Raw genomic sequence first — 9,789 nt, 5'->3', positions numbered from 1 at the left:
GTCCGACTGTCAAATTTTAACTAAAATTTCAAATAATTCGCAGGATGGTCCATACTCTTAGAATGGAGGAAGAAAATAAATTGTGATCGTAAAAATGCTAGCAATCTCACGAGTAGCCCTGTTTGACGTATATTGAAAATACGAGTCACGAAGCTAACAACAAATAATTATATTATTGAAACGCTGAACTGTTTTGCCTTTCTCACATAGAAAGGTTATACCATCACTTGAAATCGACTAGTAAAAATTGGCCAAGTGTCATATGCCATTCCACTCAGTTCGTCGAGCTGAGCAATCTATCTGTGTGTGTTTCTCGAAAATGACTTAATCGATGTTGACCAACTTAGATTTAATTTCATCCCGATCCGACTTTCGGTTCCGGAATGATAGGGCAAAGTGTGGTAAAAATTGTGTACCGTCACTTGAAGAGTCGAAACGAAAAAAGTAAAAAGTTTTCTAAATTGGTCTCGAAAGTATTCCTGGTTTTCGAATAACGACGGCAGATAATAGTCATACACTCAAAAAAAGGATCTCACTTACTTTTACACTTAGTCCGGTTCAAATGAATGATCTTATGCTCCTACCGAAAATCAGCATATTTTTCGGTTGCAATTAAAACCATGTTAGTTGATGGCCATACGAACCAACTTCGATTATACGTTCTCGGGTTCTAGTGCCCGAAATACCTACAATAATGGAACTCACTTCGTTTTCTCATCGATGTCAGAGAACTGTTTCATTCTGTAGGTTATACTAGTTAATGCACAAACAATCTCTTTGGTTTATTTTAAGAATCGGAGAGAAATATTTTAAATAGTATACCACAGTATTATATATGAGAATATGATTGATGTGAGAAAAGGATCATTACACCACTATGTTGTATTAAAACAGGTGTTTGACTATTTTATTCAGCGTGAACATATGGTAACAGTGTAGAGCTACGGTAGAGGTTTTTCGCCTATTCGCCACTAATGGCGCTACTTGTTATCGTGTACGGTCCCTATATTGTATTTCTTAACCCTTCCCGCAACGATTGTGTGGTTGGAAAAGTTTCTTGTTTGATGTATCACAGCAGTAATATTTGTTGAGAGAAAACTGGATATGGAACTGTTTAAATGAACATATTGTACAGTCAGTTAATAAAACCGATCTGGAATATAATCCTTTCAGGTCTTTGAGTTAGTTTCACAAGCAGTAATATGAATGACTTTCACATTTGTAACAAATCCAACATATCCAACAAAAATACTCGTACTGTAGCAATTGTGAAACATGTCTATTTTAACAACTTTCTTTGCGTTTCGCCTTCGGCTCGTCAGTGCTTAAAGCAGTTCAAGTAGAACTGCCATCTCCGTCTAGCAGTCCAACTTAAACCGCTAAGCAGACGCAAAGTCCACACTACTTATGTGACCCTTTAAGGATATAACACTAGGTGCCATATCCTATCTGACGTCTCGGGCGTAAACGTATGACGACTGGCCGCAGAGTTTAAACATTTAGGGGTTTTTTGTTTTGTGCAAAAAGCACATATTTTGTTTCAACTTTCTTTGCGTTTCGCCTTCGGCTCGTCAGACGCTTACTGTGCGTCTGCTTAGCGGTTCAAGTTGGACTGCTAGGCGGAGATGGCAGTTCTACTTGAACTGCTTTAAGCACTGACGAGCCGAAGGCGAAACGCAAAGAAAGTTGAAACAAAATATGTGCTTTTTTGCACAAAACAAAAAACCCCTAGATATTATTTTAACAAGTTTTAATTGCTACTTGGATTTTATTTGCGATCGTTTGGTACGAAGATTGCAACGCAAACTGTTCACTCAATTGATTATTCTCACTTGCGATGTGCATATTTCAACAGTTTAGTAATTCTTATAGCTCTTTTGTAAACATTTATAGCCCTTAAAAGGGCCAATTTGTCGTTGTTCACTTCTCGGTGTATTTTGCTCTAATACAAACGACCACCAACCGAATGCTGATGTAATTGCCCTATTTATTGATGTTAGGAAAATATTTTGTGACTCTTTAAAAAGTTGGAAATTTTATGAACAGAATTTTTAGCTATTTCGACTCATGGTCATCAGAATAGGACTTGTGTTTTTTAGTCAATTTCTTCAATATTTCAAATTATCAATTGTGAGCTTTATTGCACCCGCTACCTGTATTGATGCTTTTGGATGAATGTAGTCATCTTACTTTTAGCTGTATTTAGACAAAAACCCATTAAATTTTGTCTATTATCTGTATCTGTTACTGTTTCATGACGTTCATTACAAAATAGCAAAGAAAATAAAAAAGTAGAACCAAACGGTTTTTTTTTTCTTTGAAGCGATCCACTGAACAGTTCCATACGCCGTGAACCTTTTCTGGAGCAAGTTCATGCAGCGAACGTGTTGAAAACGATTAATGACTGTGCAGACAGAAAGCTCAGCTCCACTCATGGCATGGTAAATCGCACGCGAGCATTGTTTCGCCAATTAATATGCAGGCCACATTGCTTCAGCACAAAAGAAAGATCATTGCATCAAAAGCGAAAGGTTCGGCAAATGGCGGGTGCAACTACAGACCAGCAAACCAGACGACCTAGCCGCAAACAAACATTGCATAACTAATAAACTGCCATATACTATAAATATGCACGAAGATTTACGCTTAGCCTGAGGTCTCCAGTAGAGTCGGGGATCATTGGGGAAATGAGCGTCACTTCTGTTGGCATAATACATGCATGCACTGAACGGTAGCCAATCCAGTCCCATACCGCACATATTTGGACCCGCTTGACGGGATTCGCCTCATGCCGGCAGCAGCGTTGACAATCAAGATAGCAATTTTACTACACCTGTTTGATGATCCGTACAAGTAAACACGCAAAAGTAAAGCATTCATGCTCAAGATGAAAACTTAGATAATGCATGTTTATGACGGACGCCAAATGAGAGAGCTCTCTTTACCGTAAAGCACCAACACTAATCAGTGATCTAAAGTGCATGCTGTAACTAAGGCATTTTCCAGAGAGCCCGTAACTGGGTTGGTTTTCTAGAAGCGTTCCAGTTGTGAGTGGAGTGAGTGGAGTGTGTTTATAAGGCATAGCTACCCACTCGGAGTTCGTCATTTCATACCGAAGAGTACGAATGCATTTTTCGCGCGTCGACGTTTACACGGTGAAAATAAAAGTAGCATTTTTGAAAAGCCTATAATATAGCATGTACCAACATGTGTTACCTAATAGCATACTTATGCATAGACTCGAGAGGCACACCCGATACAGGAGCTGCGCAAATGACTCACGCGTAATTGAAGGCTTGTCTCCGAAGAACAGAAAAAGAATCACGTCGCTATGGAAATCCAACAAAAGGGGGGCCCAAGTCAGTGGACATTGGTACAGTAGCACCAAAATTTGCGAATCTTTATGTATAGATTTCTGGTCGAATCTTCTATGGAGTGATTTTTGAAGCAATCTCCAATCAAGAATATTAATTACACAAATTTTCAAGACTAGGCAACCGATAGTTTTTTTTAAGCCACACTCAAAATCATCTTAAATTCTTAAATAAAGTATACACCTTCCATATTAATTTGAAATATCTTTTTTCTTCAATTTAAAATTCATTCTTTTCTCTATTCACAAATTATTAAATCACAATTCCTCTATTTTCTTCTTATGATTCCTCGCTTCATAAATTTTTTTTTTTCTTTTCTGTCAATTGACATTCTAAATTTGAATATTCTCTTTCATTAGATAGAATTCCTTGTTCTTTCATTTCAAGTTTCTGGATTTCTTGAATTCATATTTTTTGCATTTGTTCTCTACTCAATTTACGACTCCACCATTTGATATTATACATTATCTTTCTGCACTATTTTAAAACATAATTTTGTGTTTCTTAATAAAGGTTATGTAATTACTGTGAAAACCAACTTTTAATACAAAGCCCGAAGACCGAGTGAAACATACCATTCAAATAACTTCGTCGAGATTGCAAAATTGGTATGTTTGTATTATGCATGCTTGAGTATGTGACAAAAAATATTCACTCATTCATATTTCTTGATTACTGAAACAATTTTCACAACCAAATGCTCAAATGAAAAGTATTGTTGTCACAAAGAATTTTTTTAAAGTTTCATACAGACTTCCAGTTTCCAGATTACAGTGAAAAATGTGCATAAAAGTGTTCAAAATATGCACTCACTTTCCTCCAAAATGGTCGACCCGAATTTTCCACACTTATACTAAAAAGAAAGACATTATTGTCCCAAAGATTTTTGTTTTGAATATAACTTCCGGTTCCAGAATCATAGAATCAAGAGTGAAAAACACTGAAAATTCAGCAGTTTGCTTTAATAGAACAAGATGTACAGGGGAACTAATTTCTCAAAAGTAGTCAAAAAAAATTTACTACTTACAGCATATTTCACAAAAACAAAATCGATTTTCTTCAGTTTGAATGAAATCTGGCACACATTTTCAGAATACGAGTAGAAAACCATTTATTTGCACGGATGGAGTGACCGATTCAAATCAAGGCGGAATTTTAAAAAGGGCGACTACAACAATATGCACTTTTGCTCAAATTGTGGTAACTCGGAAATGGAAAATTATTTTAAAAAAATGCTCGTGAAGAAAAGGTGACAGGTAATCAATAGGATACTTTAAAAAATCAACACTGAAAAAAATTAGAATACTCCTTCAAGAATTAAAAAATCAACCGAAAACATAGAACATCCTTTTTTTTAAATAATAAATAATAACTCTAACTTGAAATCTGCATTGAATGCAAATTGGATTAGTTCGAATTAAAAAATGAAGAACTTTCTGCTAAAACACTTAACCAATATTTGAAATATGATTTTTCGAAGAAAAATATTGAAACAAAAAATCGTTTTTTTTTTACATTCATGTCTTGATATCTCGGGAACGGCTACTTAGTTATAAGCAAATCTATTTATTTTTAGAGTGAGAGGTATGGGGTACGGGACAACCAGTTTCAGAAAATGTTTTTTTTACCTTTTTCTTGTAGTTTGTAAGTATAGAACCTGGGATCGATGATTCAGTGTAAGTTACCACAAAATATTTTCTGGTCATTTTTTACAAAATCTACTGAACCGATTCTTTTCAAACTTTCAACAAACTTTCTGGTTATAAAATACCTTCCCCCGACGTTTTTGATTTTTTTTTTCATTTTCATATTATGGTAGCTTTTCACTTAAAAATTGGCGGAAAATTTAGCGTAAGATCGCATTTTTTGCTTAAATATGCCACGAACTGTTAAAAAATAAATAAAATAACTCGTACTTTAAGTAAATTTCAGAACATTCTTGATTTCAGATAATTCTACGCTGAGTTATTGTGTTAATCGCGCTGCGTGATTCTCAAAAGAGGTTTTGGGGAATGCTCTGATACCGCCTTATTTTTCAATATTAATATACGGAAATTTGAATAAATTTTCTCAAGCTGTTTTCTCGATACAAAAAAAGTTTATTTAATTCAAATTTCCTTTACTCCCCTCTTAATCTGTAGAATTATATTCTAGTGTTTAATATAATGAATATTTTCCATTAAAAACGTTTGCAAATGTTGATAAATTGTTTCAGCTGTGACTTCTTGATTTATCAATTCACACTAATCAAATTTGCATCGAATATGGACATAAAAATAAGGTTATTTTTTTGTTAAACATTGAAAATACATTTTAATTATAAAATTTATTTATTCGATTGATTAGCTAATTTTTGAGTCCTTTTTTCAGTGTATATATTTTCAGAGTGTCCAATTGATTTTTTTAAAACTTCTTGGACATCATTTTTGTACTATTTACCTGTCTTCGAGGACCACGATTTGAAGAATGTGCATGCAAAAATACATCAGCTCTTTTTATAAATCAATCAATCGTATGCAAAGTTCCATCCGAATTGGAATATGTTAGGTCTGGTTACTTGCTAATAATTCCTGTATTTGCTTTCTTATGGCCCTATGCAACTTAATTCAAATTCAATTTCCAGCTTCGGTATTACCAGGGAATGTGTGGAATTTTTCAAACTGTCGCATAGTGCAATAATTTTCTAAATCTTAGAAACGGTTCCCTAATTTATTTACTAATTGATTTGGAGCAGAGAAAAGCCCCACTGGAGTTGATACTTATTGAGTCTCTCTCTCTCCAGCAGGCATAAAACCTCCTCGTCTTTTATGTCAACAGATGAATCCCATCCAAATGATACATTATTTAACTATAATTTAATACAATACTTGCAAATTAACATAGTTTACTTAACACTCACAAACTAAAATACAAGAAACATGCGTATTATAAATGATTTCATTCTTAGGTCAAGTTTTTTTTAAATAGAGGAGAGAGCTGGGTTGTGAACCGGATCTTATTTTTAATCTGTAACTGTTTTAAAGAATAAACATACCAAATAATGCAATATGTCACTGAAAAGCTGAACATAACGCTAATTTTTTTTATTTAGACAGAATTTATATTTGATCGTTCGGCTTGACATTTGCGTTGCCTATTTGTAATCAGTGATGCTAATCTAAAAAACCCTTCTTAGTCCACTTAGTGGAATTTTCATATATCTTGAAAAATCACCATAAGGGGGGGTACATGAAATTTTCGGAATCGAAAAAAAATGTTTGATGCCAAAAGTTTTAGAATTGCATGTAACGTCGAGATTTAGTGTCATCTCGAAAAAAAATCCTAGAAAGTCGATTTTTTCAAAAAAATGTTTTGAGATAACACTAAATCTCGACGTTTCATGAAAATTAAAATTTTTGGCATAAAAAGAAAAAATTTCGATTTCGAAAATTTCTTGTACTCCCCCCCCCCCCCTATGGTGATTTTTCAAGATCGAAAATTTTCAAACTTTAACCGCTGGGCAGCACCCCTTACCCATGCCCGATTAAGCTCAAATTCTGCATGAGGACTTTTTTCGAGGTGCTTAAACTTTTGAGCACTAACGCTTTACGAAATTAGAGGTGATCCCAAAATATTGGCACCTTTATATATAAGAGCGGTAAAAATCAAAGTTTTTTTGTCGGTTATGTCACTTATACCATTATATCTCCGAAATCTATTTATGCAATCACTCATGAAATGAAAAAATCTCGTAGTCTTATAGGTAGCTATTGAATTTCACACCGTCATTTAGAGCGACGATGCAAAAAAAGGTAAAATTCTTCTAGATTTGGCTTAAAACTGATTCAATTTGTAGGCTATATTAGTCACTTACTAAACGAACCGTCTTTGGTTATACTGGTTCCAAGTTCCTGGTTCCAGAAATACCAGAAGTAGTGGTCAAAAAGTTTAATACGAGGCTCACTCAATTCTCTCAGAGATGGTTTGATCGATTGATCACAAACAGGTTCAAACGAAAGTTCCTATAGTATCATAGATTGCTGTTTAATTTTACCCGAATCCGACTTCCGGCTCCAGAGTTATAAAGTAAAGTGTGTTTAATCATTTAGTGCGACGATGCAAAATAAAGATAAAATCTTATTAACTTGGCATAACTGTTTACAAATTGAAAAGGTTATGTTTATACCCAAAGAAAGTTTCTTATTTATTTTATTCAGGATTGAAAAAAAAATTCTTGACAGAATCTGCTAGTGATATTTTTGAAAATATAAGTAATATGAGAAAGGCATCAGTACACCACTAGGTTGATTTAAAAAGTTTTTTTGACATTAAAAATACCTTACTCTTCGCTATACGGGCCTGGTGTCAATTAGAAGTTTCAAAACTAGCCGCGTAACTTTTTTTCGTCATAATTTTGAACGTTAATAACTCAATCATTTGTTGATGGATTGATATAATTTAACAACCAATCGATTCGGAAACTTTTAACGTAAACATATATGGCAACGTTGTTTTAGTATTTCAATAGCATACTATTGAAAAAATGATTAGAATCAACCTATGTTTTCATCCACCAATCCCAATTGTACAAAATGACGTCAACTTCTTGTTCGGCATAGGAGGCTTTGCGTCATGCATAAAAAACACCGCATCGTTGTGGGTAGTATGAAGAGAAATCTATAAATATATGCTGCAAATCATTTCTTGATTTCAGTTGATGTTTGACTGTAAATGAAACAAGTAGCTCGTCCAGTGAGCTGATGACTGAATTGTACATATATGCGTTCACTTGCTGGATTGTCGTTTTTGCATTATGTGTTAGTGAAATTTCCTGTTGTCTGCGCAACACCGTGTTCGCTGGAGTATCTTATATATCATCTAGCTATTGAAGAACCGAATCAGCGTGGTTACCGATTCTTTTGAAATATCCCATGCATTTAGTAAATTTTTGGTCGATTTCGCCATTAAAAATGCCTTTCACTTCGCTTCCCGAGGCTGGGTGTCAATTTAAAACATGCAAAACTAATCACGTACTCAGTCATTTGTTGATGGTTTTATATAATTCAACAACCAATCGATTCGGAAACAATTAACTTAAACTTACGAGATAACTTCATTTGAATATTTTAATTGCATACAATTGAAAAATTGGTTTGAATTGAGTATTTCATTTTGGTTCTCTGGTAACTATCAGGCCAATTTAGAATTATCGGCGATAGATTTTTCGGATCTAATTTGCAGCGCTTGTTCCTCGATGATTTGTTAATGGATTCTCCTCATTTAAATGATTCTCAATTCAATTCAAAAACTTAACAATGTAATAATTTGGGGAAAGGAATCAAATTTGAATAGAATCATTTATCGAGAAAGAATCTAATTGTCAATTTTATCATTCGCTAACAATCTAAGCGCTTAAACTAGAGCAAGTTTGTAATTAGTCAATTGAATAAGTTTTTTGTTTAGTGTATCATCATCATTATCATCTTTATTATTGTATTAATTATGAAGACCCTAGAAATATTCCATTTTGAATGTTATTGTGCTCGGTCGTGTCTTGAATACAACCTCTAATTTTTTACGTTTATTCAATAGTACAAATAGATATCAGCAATAAAAATAAACTCGGAGTATAAGGAAATCGATTTCAAAGTGATTACTACTATATTTTTGTGCAAACTACGATTAAACATGAAAAATCTTCGGAAATGTGTAAGATTGGATATGGTTAGGTTAGGTGTTCTGTGTGAATCAATATTTAAATTAATAAATTGTTCATAATTCATTACGCCGAATCGCACCGCCACCGCCGCCGATGTTTTCAGGAAATGGTGTCACGCCGATTCGTCGTCGCCGCTGGTCAAAAAGACGCTTTAGCCGCCGCTGTTGACAATTTCGATAGGCGCACAGGTCTAATGTAAATATAGTTTAGACTGCAGGGCGAATCCATTAGGAATTTTTCGCATCGCTTAAGGCGTTGCTGTTCGATTGATGGTGATCGATGGATAGCTTGTATGTTACTAACTATTAAAAAACAATAAACTATTAAACTACAACTAACTATTAAAAAACAATGAACGAATTGATAGCGAGCCTACCGACAGCCGGCTGTCCGGAGCTGCACGTATTCTCGAATTGCAACGTATTCTCGGAAGCCGGCTACCCAGAGCAATAAACACATGATGATATTATTCTAAAATTTACTAACAAACAACCTCTCTCTGTGATATATGTGGAAATGCAAGCAGTGAACTAACATTCGTGCTATTCCTATTCAAGGTCATGTTAGTTGCTAGCCATAAGAACATACTTTGACTATACCGGACTTAAGATTCTGGTACCGGCAGTACCTGAAATGGTGCCCAAAATCTAGAAGTTACCCACTTTTATCAGAGATTTTACTAAACTTGGATTCAAAATTACAGTCCCATAAATTGCT

Source organism: Malaya genurostris, chromosome 3 (genome assembly GCF_030247185.1).
Source record: "Malaya genurostris strain Urasoe2022 chromosome 3, Malgen_1.1, whole genome shotgun sequence".
NCBI lineage: Eukaryota > Metazoa > Arthropoda > Insecta > Diptera > Culicidae > Malaya > Malaya genurostris.
This window is presented reverse-complemented; position numbering follows the sequence as displayed.